Source organism: Periplaneta americana, chromosome 8, assembly GCF_040183065.1.
Source record: "Periplaneta americana isolate PAMFEO1 chromosome 8, P.americana_PAMFEO1_priV1, whole genome shotgun sequence".
NCBI lineage: Eukaryota > Metazoa > Arthropoda > Insecta > Blattodea > Blattidae > Periplaneta > Periplaneta americana.
In genome coordinates, this window is record NC_091124.1 from 169,606,408 (window position 1) to 169,624,461 (window position 18,054).

Sequence of the window (18,054 nt, forward strand, 5' to 3'; positions counted from 1 at the left end):
ACTCCCTGACTAAAGATCAACTTTGATGGAAGATCGAAAAGTGAACCGAGTTCAGACACTTTTTCTATTGTATAAAACTTTTCTGCGATCAATTACCTTGGTTCAAATGCAATCTAAGTTCACGTAAAAAGGAGTTGGCAACATCGCATAAACAGGTGAAATATGTGATGCGCGGACCATGTTGTACAAGTTTGTTCAGTGTTGCCAATCTAGCTACTTTAACTCTTTTTCAATAAAAATTTGTTTTAACTTTTGTATTGCTTAAATAGGGGTTTAGCGAACTTTTTAGCACCCGATAGTGACAAAATTTAATCTTTATTTGTTGATTAATGAGAAATATAGCGACTTTACAACTACTTTTTGGCGACTTTCCGTACACACTGTTGGAGACACTGGTTTATTTGTGCAATGTAAATAATGGCGAACAATAAGAAGAAGGTTGACTGTTCTCCAAATTGTTATCATGTTATGGTGTTTGATACTGCTAAACATAATAAAGCTTTATAAAACGACAAATTGAAAATTTATGAATGTACAGTATCTATGACATCCATTAATAATTAATGGTTGTTATAAACATAATATAATTATAGGTTATGTTATTTGATACTGCTGAACACGATAGAGCCTTATAAAATATAAGATTGTTTGGCCCAATTCTATAAAACTCCCTGACTAAAGATCAATTTTGATCGAAGATCGAAAAGTAAACCGAGTTCAGACACTTCTTCCATTGTATAAAACTTTTCTGCGATCAAATTACCTTGGTTCAAATGCAATCTAAGTTCACGTGAAAAGGATTTGGCAACATCGCATAAACAGGTGAAATACGTGATGCGCGGACCATGTTATACAGGTTTGTTCAGTGTTGCCAATCTAGCGATTTTAACTCTTTTTCAACAACAATTTCTTTTAACTTTTATATTGCTTAAATAGGGCTTTAGTGACCATTTTAGAACCCCATAGTGACAAAATTTAATCTTTCTTTGTTGATAATGAGAAATCTAGCGACTTTACAACTACTTTTTGGCGACTTTCCGTATTACACTCTGTTGGAGACACTGCTTTTTTTTTTTTCAATGTAAATAATGGCGGACAATAAGAAGAAGGTTGACTGTTCTCCAAGTTGTTATCATGTTATGGTGTTTGAGAAAGCTTTATAAAACGACAAATTGAAAATTTATGAATATACAGTACCTATCACATCCATTAATAATTAATGGTTGTTATAAACATAATATAATTATAGGTTATGTTATTTGATACTGCTGAACACGATAGAGCCTTATAAAATATAAGATTGTTTGTGTATTAAGGCAAGAAATTGAAAATATATATATATATATATATATATATATATATAAATGTATGTACCATATCTATTAATATTAATAACAATGGTTCTTCTATTTGCATAGTCTGCCACGCGTATATTTCAAACACAAAAGAAATAACTGAACTTGGATCATCTAACTTAATCGGAGAAATTTCTTCAGTCAAAGTTGACTTTAGTTTGAGACAAATTAATCTCAGATTAGACTTTATACCACACAAAATTCCAAGTCCAGCTAGAACGAGGATCAATTTAACCTCTGATCTAAGATTAAATGGTTTATACAATCGGCCCTTTGAGTTTCAAACGTTAAACTTCTACTTATTGTTCCACACATCATCTGAAATCTATTCAATTTGTAATTAAATCTCATCATCTTAGTGGTATGAAATATCGAAACCTAGATAAATTATGTATTTATTTTGTTTGAGGAATACATCACCATAATCCAGGCTATAGATCAAATATCGGCACAGTACACCCTCGGGCTACCGTCCCTTACCCGCGGATAAGGGACTGCACTATCGTGCTTATGATGCGTATGCTTTCTCTCTCTTTCTTCAGCACGATCCACACTGCAATTTTCTTAATCTAGTTCAGAGGTCCCCAACTCATAGCACTGTTTCGTCATTAAGCCTTGCCCGCTCGGCAAGGGAAAGTCATAACAGGGCTGGTAAGACGTTCAGATTTAAATTATTATAGCGTCATAGTGATTGAGAATCGAAAATAACCTATAAGCACTTTATCGATAATGACTCAAGATTAAAGTCCGAGATCAGAGATATATCTTATTATTTACTAGCCGTACCCGTGCGCTCCGCTGCACCTGTTAGAAATAAATATAAAGTAATTACATAATTAAAATAGGACGTCTGATCCAGGGAACAACTTTTACAACAGCGCAAGGTAATCTGCTTCGCTCATTACCCAATTTTTTTTGTTTTGCATTTATTGCATATATATTTTATGTATTTTAACACGATTCAATTCAGCATAGTTAAAATTTGAATTATAAAATACAGGATTGCTAAGCTAACGTAATATTACTGCATACTAAATCAATACACTCTCGTTGTTCGTTAATTCTCTGAGATTAAAAAGAGTGTACATAAATATTAATTTAAGAAATACAGAAAACGAATGTACAAAAAGCCTATCAAATTTTCTGTAGGCTATATTTAATAGCTTTCGATTGTTGATGTCCAAGGCCCCTGTTTCGATTGTTGTTGTCCAAGGCCCCTTATAGACGAAGTCATTTGTTCTTAATTCATTGCACCGTCTTAGATGGCGTTATTTTAATTTTAAAACTCATTTATCTCATTAAATATCAGTCCTATCAAAATTTTTCAAGGAATAAAACTTATCGGAAATTAGTTTTAAAGAAACTTTTGTTATGTAACATATTTCACAAAAATCAATAATAAGCGAGATTTTTCGATTTATTTAATTCAGGTCCCCTTATAACCCCCCTTTTAAATAAAGTATTTTGAATGCCATATAGCCTAAAATCTAAGTTACAACGAACTTAATTTATATTCCAATTTTCATATAAATCGGTTAAGCCATTATCGCGTGAAAAAGGTAACAAACGTACAGACAGACAGACATACAAACAAAAATTTCAAAAAAGCGATTTTCGGTTTCAGGGTGGTTAATTATATATGTTAGGACCAATTATTTTTGGAAGATCGAAAATTACCAGAAAAATTTCGGCTACAGATTTATTATTAGTATAGATTTTATACAAATGACTACGACGAAAATGATAATGTTTTTGTCCATCGCTGTGGTGTAGGCTGAAGCCTGGTACACATACTCAGGCTTGTCAATAATTTTGTTTGTATAGTCTAAAGCAGTGGTCGTCAGCACTCGCTGAAATGGGCAACGGGTAAGGAATATATCGCAATATGCACCGTCGTGCAGGAGAAAGAGGGAGAGAGCATACCCACCAGCAGCCACGAATGCACGCCAGTGCAGTGTTTTATCCGCGGGTAAGAGACGCTAACCCGAGGGTGCACTGTTCTGATGACCGCTGGTATAAATTAATAGTAGACGATGTGTGTGAGGGCAAAACGGTCGACTTAGTTATTGCGTTCTGTCGATTATTATTATTGATTGTCGCCACTGCTAATTTAATTTTGTTTTCATCTGCTTTTCTTGCCTTTCATGACATAGATGGCACCGACGCTTATCACCTCATAATCTTTGCCCTGATATTTCTGAGCCCTGATACTATTCTAGAAGATCTAGAATGTTCCGTGAGGTATTGTGTGTTTGTCTTGCGAGGAGCAGTCAGTCAGTCAGTCAGTCTCCGGCGAGCGAGTGTCTGGATAATAATGGGGAGCAATTATTGCGTCTCGAGCTAGACACAGGCGGGATTGCTATTAGGGTCATCGCCGTGCCTATGTCTGTGTTGGATATTGGAAAAAGTTTTTGCCATCGAGCAGCTACCGTTACTATTGGACATTGAGATTCGGTTTTTGGTTAGTCATCGGTAGGGAGCGGATGTTGATGACCTAAAAATCTGCTTAAAATGATCATTAAAACGCCCTTAAACAAATGGAAAAATGACTTGAAATTAAAAGAAAATAACATTTAAATATTATTCACCGTACTCGCCCCACAACTTCCTAACAATTAGACATCTTTTTTCAATGACTGCCCTGCAAATCTAGGAGAGAGGAGACAACTTCCTGGAATTTCGCTAAGATAAAGGGAAAGAACGTGCAACAAAATGAAGTTTTAAGAGAAAACTATAGATTTTAATGAGGGTTTACATTGTGTTTCAATCACGGGTGGTCCATGTCATTGCCTTCATTCTTCGTCTGATCCTCCTTCCGCGCTTCACTTTTCTTACCAGATCTTCCAGATGAGGGAGTGTGAATGACAAAACAAGTTGTGGGCGCAGCGTGCATTCTTGCAATTTTTGTGTTAAAAATACTGTATATTACAATAGACATCCCTTCCGAAGCATGTTGAGGACACAACGTTTCCCCCCTTCCAAAAGATAAATTCTAATGACACCCTCAAACAGACAAAAGAACAGTAGCGGTCAAAGTCCTCACTTAAACTAAATTGCTGTCAAGCATTTTATATTACTTCCGTTGTGCGAAGTGAAGCCTTCAGTGGAATGAGGGATGGACTTTAGAGTCTGTTCCAAACTATAAAATTAAAATTGCACTGTTATTCACTTATTAAGTAGGTAATTACTACTGACCTATTTGGTTAGAAAATAATTTAACAGGCTTATCAATAAAGAAGGAAGTAAAATGCATTCCAAATGATTAAAAAGTTCTTCAACGTATCAAAAATAACCAAAAAATGCTCAAAAGTATAAAGATGACCCATTAGTTCAAAAAAGTAAAAAAATGCAAAAAAAAATGCAATATAAGAAATTACTTTTTTACTTTGATATGAAGATAGAAAGGATTTCTATATTAATAGGCATCGTCCTAATGTGAAAAATAAGATGACTTTTCATAAACATCCGCCCTCTAGTCATCAGGGAGTAAGAGAAAGTGTAGACATTGAAATAGTTTTCCTCATCGTGCTGAGAATCTGTGTTTTTTTATGGAAAGAATTTTTATTCGTTCTCCCGCGAGTCAGTGCCTCGTTTGCATTTGCGTGTAGTTTGCTATGAGTGAGTTCTCGGCGAGCTAGCGCTTGTGTTAGACACAGGGAAGGACTTAGAATGTCGTGACTAAGACGGCGAAGATTCACTTTTCAGCCACTCGGGACTTAGTGCCTGTGTTGGACATGGCGATAGTTTCCGTCGTTTGATCGCGGAGCCTGTATCCATATTAGACATTCATATAGTTTGTGTGAGAAAGTTCCCGACGAGTTGGTCCATCGTGACAACGGAACTTTGCCCAATTCTCCGCGGACCGAGTGTATGGTCGCGTACGACTTGTACAGAGAAGCTGCCGCCAAGGATGGTGAGTTTGGATAGCAAGCCAATGACGGGTACTATTCGTGATATGGGAATAAATGCGGAGCGGCTAAGCAACCAGATGTGACAAATTGCAACTCGTGTAGCGAGAGTAGTTTGGGATTTGTGTGTAGCAGTATGACGCACTTCTTGTGTGGGAAGAATGGTTTACGTCGTGCTCTGTTACTACGAACTAGCGACCAACGAGTGATTGTGGACCAATTTGAATTATGGGAAAGCTGGTGATGAGTTGGTTCTTGATTCCCTATGACTACAGTGTGATTCCGGCAGTGAGGAATATGGGACTTACTAATTGTTATATTTTGGTGCGCTCACTCTAGTGTTCCAGTTATGTTCCAGGGAACGCGGAACAATTGAGCTTTCGCTATGGCTTGCTGCGACCATCGGTTTTGCTGGGGTCAGTGGACATCACCGAAGATTGGGAGACGTTCAGTGAGGAAAGCCTCAAGCCAACGATCAGTGATGGCGGCGCACTTCGATCGCATGTTCTGATGACCTGCGATCAGCGGCCGCACTTTGGTCAGGACTCCGAGTGACGATCGTAAGGCGTCCCGTGGGTAACGGGCTGGGACCGGCGAACTCCCTTTGAGGAGTCGACCGTGTGCCTGTTGCGATGTGGTACAGCCAGGCTATCCTGTGCGAGTTATGCAGAGAGTGAGAGACGGAGAGACGGCGCATCGCTTTACGATCTACCAGTGTGCGATATGTCGCATAGGGATTACGGTCGACCGCCGCAGAACCATCTATCGGCAGGTTTTCCGTCCAGAATAGTCGGGTACCAGAGAACATCCCGAGCGGACGATCTAGTATCGCCCAGCGATATGTGTACAAGCTCGATTCAACATTATTGGCCCCTGTCCTTTGTTGTTTGACTAATGAGCGATCTGTTTGTTGAGTCGTAAGAAAGAAATTTAAATACAAATGGCAATAAGAGGGGAAGAGGAAGAATGAAAATAATATCTATGCTCGTAGCTGAGAGACACTCGTGTCAAAAAAAATATAGCCTAAGTCATCAAGACACTGTTTAGTCATCAGACGTAGTGGTTAGTAAAGGTCTCGCAAGCAGGGAACACCGACGGTAGGAATGCGAATGAAACAATGCGATAAGGAAGAGCGGGCGACAGGAAAGGTCACGAGATAGCTTGAATGATATACAAGAGTACAGTCGGAAGAGAAATGACATCGATAGAATCAGTCTTGCATTGTGACAGTTGCATTACGACTTTAGTTTGTTCCATTGCATGTGAATACGTGTCTTGTATCGCACGGTATTATTATTTCATTCGTAAACATATGTTGCGCGTTTAATTAGCTTCGAATTTTTCTCTTGCGACGTTCTTTATTTGCACAGTGATGTCCTCATTTGTTCATCTTCTTCGAAGAGGCAATACTTCCATCGGCTCGTACCTCTCGCCTCCTCGGCGTGCCTACACACACACACGTTGAAACAGACAGCAACGCCATCATTGCTTTCGGTAATCGTCCCTTGCGCGAGCTATAACGGGGCGTGTGGAAGAATATTGTGTTTTAAGACGAAGTGTACCGCGACAAGAAGGAAGTGTTTGGTGTTATGATTGCACGCTCTCAACTGTGTGTCCCTGCCTGCCTGTAGTGATGATTAACTCGCTTTTGGTCTATCTACTTACTTTTTGCAGGGGCCTAAGGTCATAAGCAAGCAGATGGTGCGTTGCTCCACAAGATCGTCTGTGATGATGGATGGCCTCCCACTGCGCTCCTAGTCATGCACATTTTGGCGTCCTGCTGAAAATTGTCTACAGCAGCAACGCACCATCTGCTTGCCCATAGACCTGGCACAGCTGACGATCAGTTTCAATAGGCGCTATGCCCTGTACATTCAAAAACTTTATCACTGACCGCACTTCACGCGGCGGGAGCTGGAATAGGAACGTCCATCTTCAAATAATGCAACGAAGCTACTGAGAGCACTCGGGAAGTTCCGCTAGCGCATGCGCCATGCCAGGACATTATCATGTACAGCTGTCAAAAGAAAAAGTGGCCGCTCTCCTGAAACAAAGTTCCCTTCGGGTATCTTCGCTACAATTCGGAGACAGGCGATGTTACATGTTGTTGGACCCCGTTGCCTGATATCTACAATTATAATTGAAGTATACTGTGTGTTATTCGATAGCATAATGGTAGCGTTCAGGCCTCTTATTCATGAGGTCCTGCGTTCGACTAAGACCTCGTGCTTTTTATGTTCTTTTTTGTTCTGTTTTTGAGAGAGACAAACTACACATAATGGCTCCTTTCTCTTTTATGATTATTTTAGTAATTAACATCAGGTTCATTAATATTATTATGCCATGACTTTATCATTATCATTATGATATTGTGGCTGCAAATGGAAAGAAAAAAGATTTTATTCTCAATAAAATATCTTTCGTGGCATAAACATAACAAATTTACTGGCGTCGGCCTTAAAACATTCAAACAATTAAGCGTTCAAAAAACAAAACAAAAAGCCACAATTCAATATTTAGTCCATCTTCCTCTTATCTCGATCATCTTGCAGTCGAGTGGACATGGAATCGACTAGTCTTTGCAAATAGCGACTGTTCTTAGACACGATATTCCAGGCATTCTGAACATACACACATAAATGTTCTGTCCATGGGCAGGTCTTTCATTGCAAACCCAGCAATCTCCAATCTTTCCTATTTTCTGCCTTCCTCTTAGTCTCCGCATATGATCCACAGATCCTAATGTCGTCTATTATTCTTTTAAACCAGAGACCCAACCTATTCCTTTTTCTCTTTCTAATCAGTTTCAGCATCATTCTTTCTTCATTCACTTTTTCAAACACAATTTTATTTCTTATTCTGTCTGTCCACTTTACACGCACCGTTCTTCTCCACATCCACATTTCAAATGCTTCAATTCGTTTCTCTTCATTTCGTCTTAATGTCCATGTTCTTTCCCCATACAATGCCACACTCCACACAAAGCACTTCACTAGTCTCTTCCTTAGTTCTTTTTCCAGAGGTCCGCAGAAGATCCTTCTTCTTCTATTAAAAGCTTCCTTTGTTTATGTTTGCAGTTTTCTTGGGAAGGATAGGCCTAAATGCGGTAATATCCCGTTGCTTTCCGCACACCACTATCTCTTTCGCATCTTATTAAATTCCAGGGGGCCCAAGCGTGGAGATGAGGAGAGTGGATTTGACTAATTGGGCCCTCCGGACTTCACCGAAAGTCACGGCAAGGGTTAAATATTAATTCTATCAGGATGTTTGACCCGGTCGGAGACCGGGAAATCTCAATTAGCCTTTGCCCCCCGCATCCTGGACTAGCTTCTACGAATCATCAGAAAATCTTAGAGTGTGATTGGGCCAATTTTTCCGAAAATGTTTCCACACTTTTGCTCTCGTAGCTCAGCGGACGAACGTCGGAATTTAGATGTCAATGTCTCAGGTTCAATTCCTAGTTACTCCTTTTCATTTTATTGTGGTTCAAGATAGTATAATGTAATGATACAAAAAGAAAAACTAATACCAGTATTATGCAACTGGAGTTTTCCGAACCTAATATTAAATTTATGTTATTTATATCGCTAAAGAAGATTACAATATAAATAACTTGAATATTATTTATACAGTATCACTAAAGAACGATAACAGAATATAAATGATAAATATCGGTTTGTTTAATTAATATATTGCGAAAGAACAATAACAATATAAATAACTTGAATATTGTTTTATAATGCTAATGAAGGAAAACAGAATATAAATGATAACTTGAATATTATTTAAATCGCTAAAGAACGATAACAATATAAAAAACGTGAATATTATTCATATCGGAATTTCAAAGATTTATTACAGATGTATTTAAGAAATTGTAGAAGAATAGTAATTAGTAACAGTGTCCTATTTATTCTTCTTGGAGCCAAATTTGTAACTTATAAAAGTGTGGTTACTATGTTGAAGTGTATGTATTGTAACGGATGCTTAATTTGTTATGTATGTGAGTCAGTTATGGGATGCTTGATGTCGTCGCAATGTCATAATTATAGTTTGATTTTGTTTGTGTGACTATTGTGTATTAATTTATTATGTATGGTACGGAAAGCTGCATATTTGTGTTATAGAAGTGTTACGTATGTGTGTTGTTAATGTTTTTGTATGTTTCAAATTGATACCTGATATTTGTTTTGCAATCGTAATGCCTAATTTACGGATTGTTTATGTTTTGTTTACATCGCGTAAGCTAATTTAATTTTCTTTTCAATTTCTCTTTATGCTTATCTGTTTTGTGTATAAAACTATAGCCCTAACATACATATGTAAAATAGGGCTAACCCCTATTGGAGATACAATAATAAAATATTATTCATATCGTTATAATACGATAACAGAATACAAATGATGACCTGTAATTTATTCATATCTCTATAGAACGATAACAAAATATAAATAACGTGATATCCGTAAAGAACGATAACTGGATATAAATGATAATTTGAATATCATTTACATCGCTAAAGAACGATTAAAAAATAAAATAAAAAATTCGAACAAGGCCCGAACCCACGACCTTTGAATCATTAAACAAGCACTCTACCGCTGGTCTACGAGGCGCTGATATGGAACACTTTCATAGTCCGGAACTGCTTGTACAAGCACATGCATCGTGTAACATCGCCGCGACCCGAAGTGGACTTTGAAAATATTCGCTGTTCACGAGTGCGGCCACTTTTTTTTTTGACAGATGTACACGCAGTCGCTTCGCGCAATATATGTTTTGCTAGCTGTGGGACGAGTGGGAAAGCTACTTTATGGACGCGTCTCGTACTCACCGGAAAACAGATACATATGAAGGGTTCAGAGCCATAGTAGGCCAAACGCCATATATTAAAAGCGGAGAAAACAAGGGTTGAAATTAAGTGCTTATCATAATTCAATGAAACATATAGCGAGTAATATAAAGTTTGCACATTAAAACTAAATTATATGTCAGTCTTCATTAAACTACAGTATTTACTTAACTTTAACCATTGCTTTCTCCGTTTTTAATAAATGGCGCTTGGGCCACTATGGCTCTGAACACTTCAATGTCTTTCTTTCCCTAATATAAAAATTACAAACCACCCTTCACTGCATACTCCTAAACTGTGGACCATGTCTAACAACTGAAGAGCTGTTCTGGACTCTTGCAGTCATCCAGTGGATACTTATATCGCTTGTAATATGTGTCACAGAACTGATATTAACTATTACAGACTGATTTAAATAATATTTAGAGCATTAAAGAAACAATCCAATGGCTATCCTTTGTAATAAACTAATAAATGACAGGGATATGCTAACATTTAATCCTGTCAAATATTGAGTTTCACTCTTTTAATTGCTAAATGACAATAACAAATTTCTTTTGAAGATGTAGTCAAGGACACGTCACAGAACTGACATTTTCACACTCAGAGTTGCTGCTCAGGCATACTGCGTGTTCAGTTCAAAGTGTGTCATGGCTCGCTGTATGACGTCATGTGGCTAGCCAATGAGCCTAGACAATTCAATCTTCCTACACTTCCTCAGAGGCGTATTAACTATGTGCCAGAGAAGTTGCCTAGCAAGTACGGCGTTCATTCTGAAGAGTACTTACCGATACGTACGCTAACGCCAGTAGTGGCAGGAATGTGAACTGTTTGGAAACACGTACTGGGGTGAGTTTTTTCTTACTGTCGGGATATGCGGAAAGGGTTAAGACGATTACTTACGTATTTGTTGACATTAACTTCGACGGTCAACATGGACACGGAGCATTTGATATGTGTTGTGGAATGCTGCCGTACGCAACCGATGATAACAAATTCCCTGCGTACGACTTGCCCGCGCAAAACATAGTTCGAAAGAGGTTATGGTAGCACACAGACCGTACAGATCGCCATCTGTTGCCACGACGTTCAAGTTATACCGTACACATTCTCAAGTTCAGATTTAACGCCTTGATTAGTAGGCAACTTCTCTGACATAAAAGCTGAAACTCTCTTCAAATCGCTGACTCACCAACAGTGACGTCATGACACACTTTGAAATGAACACCCAGTAGTAATTATGGTTTAATTACAATTGTCCAAATAATAATTAAATTACAACACGATGGTTGTCATTGTTTTAGTACGTAAAGTTCTATAATTTCCAGTCAGTTGCACAATAAATTTGAAGGACATATTTTAGCGAAATTCGTGATTTCTAGCCTTAAATATCGACGTTGGACTCGGACTCATTTTGACATCATAATTACTCTTTCTCTCTTTCATTATATTCTCCGTTTCTTTCTCATATTCCGGGCTAGCTCCGATGTAGAGTCGCCTGCGGGTTGCCACCGAGCTTGGACCCTGTGGTATGTGGTCATCAGTTCCTGTTCGCTCTCCCTGGGGCTTACGGTAGCTCGTAGTACTAGAGTTGAGGGATCACGGTGATGCCTACGTAAAAAGATAAAAGCAATTCTGCAGGGTGTAGGGAGTTTGTAGTGCGGGGGCCTTAGGACATGCATATTATTGCATTTCGGATAGTAAATGGGCTCACCCGAGTGGCCTATGTACGAGAGCAGTCACCACCTCGTGACCCTCCCCTCAAGTGGGGTCTAATAGAATGAGAATGTTTCAATAGTTCTGATGGTAAAGGAGTGGTCATTTCATAAAGATGAAAGTATTCCGAATCTCAGCGCTGAGAAATCTGATGGCATCACGGTGTTCCGAATTTCAGCGATGACGTCACTGATGATTCACCGGTGTCGCACCGGTTCCATCAGCTTGCAGAGGTGGTGGCAGTCTCCATCAGCTGCCATCAGTGAATCTGATTGGTTCTTGTATAGGGCGGGAATTAGCAGACGAATGACATCGTGCACTGTTGTGTCATGGCGGTGTGTTCTGCTGTATTGTTTGTAATGAGCACAACGTAAAAACAATATGTTAATGGCTTATGAGCGAACATGTCAACGGACCAGTTATTACTACTGGCTCAAGAAATAAATTGTTTATGATCTCTTTTCTTTGAACGAGATGAGAGTAGGGAAATTTCACAAAATCTTGCTAACGTAGCACAGACAACAACTTGTACAGCCGCCATGATAGCCATCGAACCTTCCAGCAGTTTTGTTCCTATTTCGCTACAGCATGACGTCATTGTTGTCCACCGGTCCGGTGAGATTCAGAATACGCTGGATGGTTGCAATGATGGCGGTGATATTCATGATGATAATTGTGACAATTATGGCACAAGAATTATTGCGGTTATCATGACTGTGGTTGATACGTGAAGACGGTAGTGGTGATGTTCATTATCAAGACAGGGTATTAATGTAGTGATAGTGTTTGACTGTAATAATGATTGCCATGATGACAGCGATGTTGTTAGTAAAGATAACTGTGGTAGGTCTATTTTATTTGCAAAATCGAACATAAAATACACTAACCTCATGTAGGCAGTGGAAAAAAGTCATTCGTATATGAAGGTAACTACAATGCGACTAGTTTGTCTCGTCATAGGGTGGTTGTTTACGTAAGCACAGCAGGTACTCTAGAGGCGCGTGTAGGTATAGGCCGGGGGAAATGAAAATTGACACACGAAATAATCACTTACTTCAGCGTAGTATAGCGCAGCGTCTAACCACGTTACCCAGCAAGTTAATACAGATTTGGAGGAAGGGCAAGTTCTGGTTCTATTTCTTTAAATTTCATTATTCTATACGGAACTTTTAGGAATAACTTCTTGACATTAAATACAGGGATATCATTTTATTTTTACTTCAATTTTTATTGCACCGGAGCTTTTTAATGTACTTCACTCCCACCCCCTCTACTAGTAAACTTCTAATCGTTCTCCTCGCAGAACCAAGATCATACAGTCAAAGCCACCATACGGTCATAATAAACTGAACTGAATTAGTGAGTATAGTACGTTCCAGAAATATGTTCGCGTTTTCCAATGACGAAAGAGCTTTCAATATTGAATCATATTTTAGCTCAGGTACTGTCGTCCGTTTGCCTACGTCGCATCCCGGTTTCCCCCAACCGCTTCTACACGCCTCTCTGTAAAGGATAGTGGCTGGGCTGTCTTAGATCTTTTCTGAAAACATTAATTTCTGTTAGGAATTGGACGTCTACGTAATATTATACAACTGTTTAAAATTACTTGAATAAAAGTTCCTCGTTAAGTAATTGTCACGTGATTCCCCCCTTTTCTACGACTCTGCGACATAACCACTCGGACCGACAGTATATAGCAAGTCTGAGTAATTTTATCTTTTCGGATCAGGCAGAAGTGAAGACTGAATTTACAGTACGTAAGGTACTCTATTATGGAGTAGGTACAGAATTATTTCAACTTGAGTTACTAGTACGAAGGATGAAACTGGTAATTGGAATTAGGTACAATAGTCTATGGTGCGATATTACGCACAAAAGAACTGAAGCCTGTATCGAAATAAACGGCCACCATTTTAAAAAATGTGTTTAAATTTCCATATTATGATTATTTTTCAATTTAACTTCATTCTCTATATTGTACGCTAATGTGCTGTAGACAGAATAACATACAATGCATAATGAATACTTCCGAATGGATAACTCAGTTCGTGAGCAAAAACACTATTGTTAATACGAATCGTATTTTGATTGAACAAAAACCTAATGAAAATTATCAAACTCAAAATCGCGATATTTCCTAGTTTACGTAAATGGATGAACTACTTTTCTTCCCTCCTATACCTAGTAAAGTGATTTATTTGTATTTTACGCAGTATCATCGAACTCCAGTCGTGGAAGGGGGTAGCGAACGGTGTTATCGGTTCTCAACCGTTAATCAGAGGTTCATAGCCAGGTTAATATTAGAAATGTCAGTAAAAATAAAATGATGTCCCTGTATAAAAGCGTCAACATCGCCAAAGGAAGAACCCTATGAATCCTGTAAACTAGGCAGGTTAAGAGCACCATTTTCGAATAACGACGTTTTATTTGTTTGCCAGCCTTCACCATAATATGGAGCACCATCGGATACGAAAAGCACTACGTTTTCATATTTGATTCCATCGGGCCATAAAAATGACATGGCATTTTCAAATAACGTATCTTTTCAAGTGTGTCCGACGCCAATAAAAATTTTTCACCCGGACAATTAAGTGACATTATTCCAAGATTAGACCTACATTTGTTACGTATCTACCTTTCTTGATTTATAACTTCGCTATAACACACAGGTAAGAACTGTTTTCGAATCGATGATTCAGAAGTTGCCTGATATTTTGTGTACTTTTCTATAAACCCTTTAAAGTGAGGATTGTCCAACGTTTTGAATGGAATAATGCAACTTATCATCATTCGACACAAATTCCGGCAAAAGTCATATTTCATATTTGAGGCGGAATTTAAACTTGAACCTTATTTTCTTGTAACATACGAGCAGTATTTTTCATGTGTTTTCTGTGTATTACAGTATTGTTCTATTGATTGCTTTGTTATCATTTTTAATGCACACATACATAACCGACACTTAATTGTTTCACCAGTATCACTATTAAAAATGTCGACGTCATATCCTTGTATTAAAGAATACGCCCTACGACTTTTAACATCTGTCTTCGACATTATGATCACTTCACTGTACACAAATGAAGAATATGTTTAATATGTTTACGTATCTCAATGTTCTCTGTTCACGTACGGACGAGGACTGATGAGAACGCAGAGTGGCACTTGGTTTTGATCGGAGCAGTGTCGCTCTCTGCGGACGGTACCGTGTTGTACCTACTGTCGATGACACAGCTCATCTGCCCTGAACCTTGGGGAAGTTAGGGATGTCGTTTAGAGGGGTGTTAGGCTACCTTTGAAGCAAGCGGCTGGCTAACGGTACTTTTGGTGTGAATATCCTCTGCTTAATCCCCTTTCTATTTTCTCGAAAAAAACATTTCTCTCTCTTCATTTGTACTTGGAAGACGAAGGTGAACGTTTGCTTAATAGAATTGCTGGTGTAAAGATATATTGAAAGTTAAGACGTAGCAATATAACTTTCATGTGAAGTGTACTCCATAGTAACGTGGCGCGGAATTGGTAAATAATGTTTTTATAATGCATGCTACATTGTATTTCTAACTTTCCCTCCATCCACTCCATCCACTACTAGTGCGAAACTACTACCCCAACCCCGCATTCCTTCCAGGGCAGATGAACTGTGTCACTGACAGTACTTGGGATGCGTGCACATCTCATGCCATAGTCTCTGCGTACAGTACTTGTAAACCGTAAATATGTCTTTTATTTGACTTTCTTCCGCTGTAGTCTTGAGTAGGCTTCGAGGCTTCAGACCCAATAAAGCAGTTCAGTAGAAAATCTGCATAACGGCATACTGAGTATAGTGATAAAACGTACAGTGGGTGGGGGTACTGTAGAATGAATGCCAAAAAAATAAGCAAAGGAAAACGCTCTGGATTTGAAGGTTCTGACGAATAATTTGATTTTCATGCAAACCCATTTTCAAACTCTATCTGAAACTATTACACGGTTAGAAAAGTCAGAGCAAGAGATGCCGGACGCTCTCAAATTAATTGAGGAAATGACACAGAGAATTAATGAGACACCAAGTACACCGGTTACTGAACGTGTAAAACAGAAGTGGAAATTAATTTTATGTAAAAATAACGGCTATGGAACATTGTGTAACATAAACAGCAAATTAGTGAACATAAAGTCACCAGAGAATGAAGGATTGTCTCTTAGAGACTGCAATGATGTAAGTTTTTTTTTTTTTTTTTGTTTTGCTCCTATCACGTCATGCGATGTGGAACGCAGCTTTTCAGAGTACAAACTGTATTTGGCAGATAAGCGAAAAAGATTTACGTTTGAGACACTGAGAATGTATCTTGTAGTACATTGCAATTCGGTACTGTAACTGCACTTCCTAAAGACGACCATTCCACCATTAACACTGTGCATAATTAAACACAAATGCTTATAAAAGACAGGAGAATAAATGCTTTTCACATTCTTTTAACATTATCATTGTGTAATGTATATTTACTTTCAGAATGTACACTTAGAGGCAAAAAGAATGGGCCGGCCAACAATTTCTAAGTTCCAGAGACATAACATTGCGCATGCTTGTCTCGTCAAAGCCGTAGTTCAGTAAGTAACACATAAGTAACTATTTAAATTTGCTGTATTTTGTTTAAGAATCTAAAATATGTAATATAATCGAATGGCGGGTTGATTCTAGACACACCAGAGCCCTTTAAGAGTCAAATAATAATACAATTGATAAATACAAAATCAACCGGAGCGAATATGAACAGGAAAACCACGTATTATGTCCAACTGATATTAACAGTCAATGCAGCTAATTCGTTACGGCATTGGGCTATTGAACAAGTTGATAGTAATACCTCAAGGTTCGAATCTCCCTCAATCTTCTTTTTTTATTATAAATTCGTCATCATATGTGTCTCGCAAAGCTATAATTATGTGGCGATATCTCTTAGAATATGCCCAAACTCTAATAAATAATAAACCTCCCCCTCTCTTTCAAGCAATATTGCTATCTGTTAATACAACAGAAAACGATATCCAGAAGGAACACTTTTCTTCCAGCAGGATAATCATCCGATACACACCGCCAACCGGATTCAAAGATGGTTACGAGGAGGCGTGATGTCGACCCAGTCGACTGGCCTCCAAATTCACCAAATATGAATCCGATTCAAAATTTGTGGGCTGCAGTCAAAAGGATCCTACGCTCTAATTGGGCAGAACAACCACCCGTTCGGACACCTGAGGAATTGTGGGACAGAGTTCTAGATGCGTGGGAGGAGATGGCTAAGAATTTAGACCTGTTCCATAATCTTGTGGACTCCATGCCGCGCAGAATTAGGGCAGTTGTTGACGCAGGTGGTTTGTGGACGAGATACTAGTCCCCACCACGGGCCTTGTTTTGTTAATATATTAAAACATGGTTTGTTTTTGTTAATTTAATTATTTATTTGTGTTTGATATGCGTCCGATTTTTTAGGATGTGAAACAAGTCAGTTATTTTTGTTTATACAGGCCAGGTCTCACCTATTAATAGCCCACAGATGATGGGCAATAATATTTTTACAAGCCAGGCATAACGAAGTTTGTTAACAAGTGCCATTTCACATTTAAACTAATAAATTAAGTAAAAATTAAAATAAAAAATAATAATTTTACTGCGCCGGGAGGGCAACTCACTACCTTGGTACGGATCTCAGACTTCTTACCACTGGGCTACACACTGCTCGTAAGGTTCACTACATTATAGACGGACGACTTTCAATGAAGAGACACCACAGCAATGCCTTGCAGTGGGTTACGTTTACACGAGTGAACCGCGCGATAGAACTTAGCATTTCTATCGACCAAGAGTCGGAGCATTCTTTTTGCCGCTAAGTGTACATATGTGTGTGTGTTTCCCCATACTACCGTACCCTACTCTAAACAGCAACGTTATTACCTCAACACATCTCTACCTTTCACTACCTGCAGCGAGTCAACAACCTATAGTACATGCACAGTAAACTTATTGTATCGAGTCCAAAGTCTCGAAGCCTGGTCATGAGTCTTGGATATTACCTTAAGAATAAATTACACATACAGGATACTATACTAAAAGCCAGGTTATGAACCGACTAAACCGGAAGCAACGTTCTGTTGGTCTCTTTCTGAGCTCTGTTGCCACATAGTGGCGCGAGATTCAAAGCGTGTTCAGCGTTTGTCACCTACATGTTTAAAATAACTACTGTA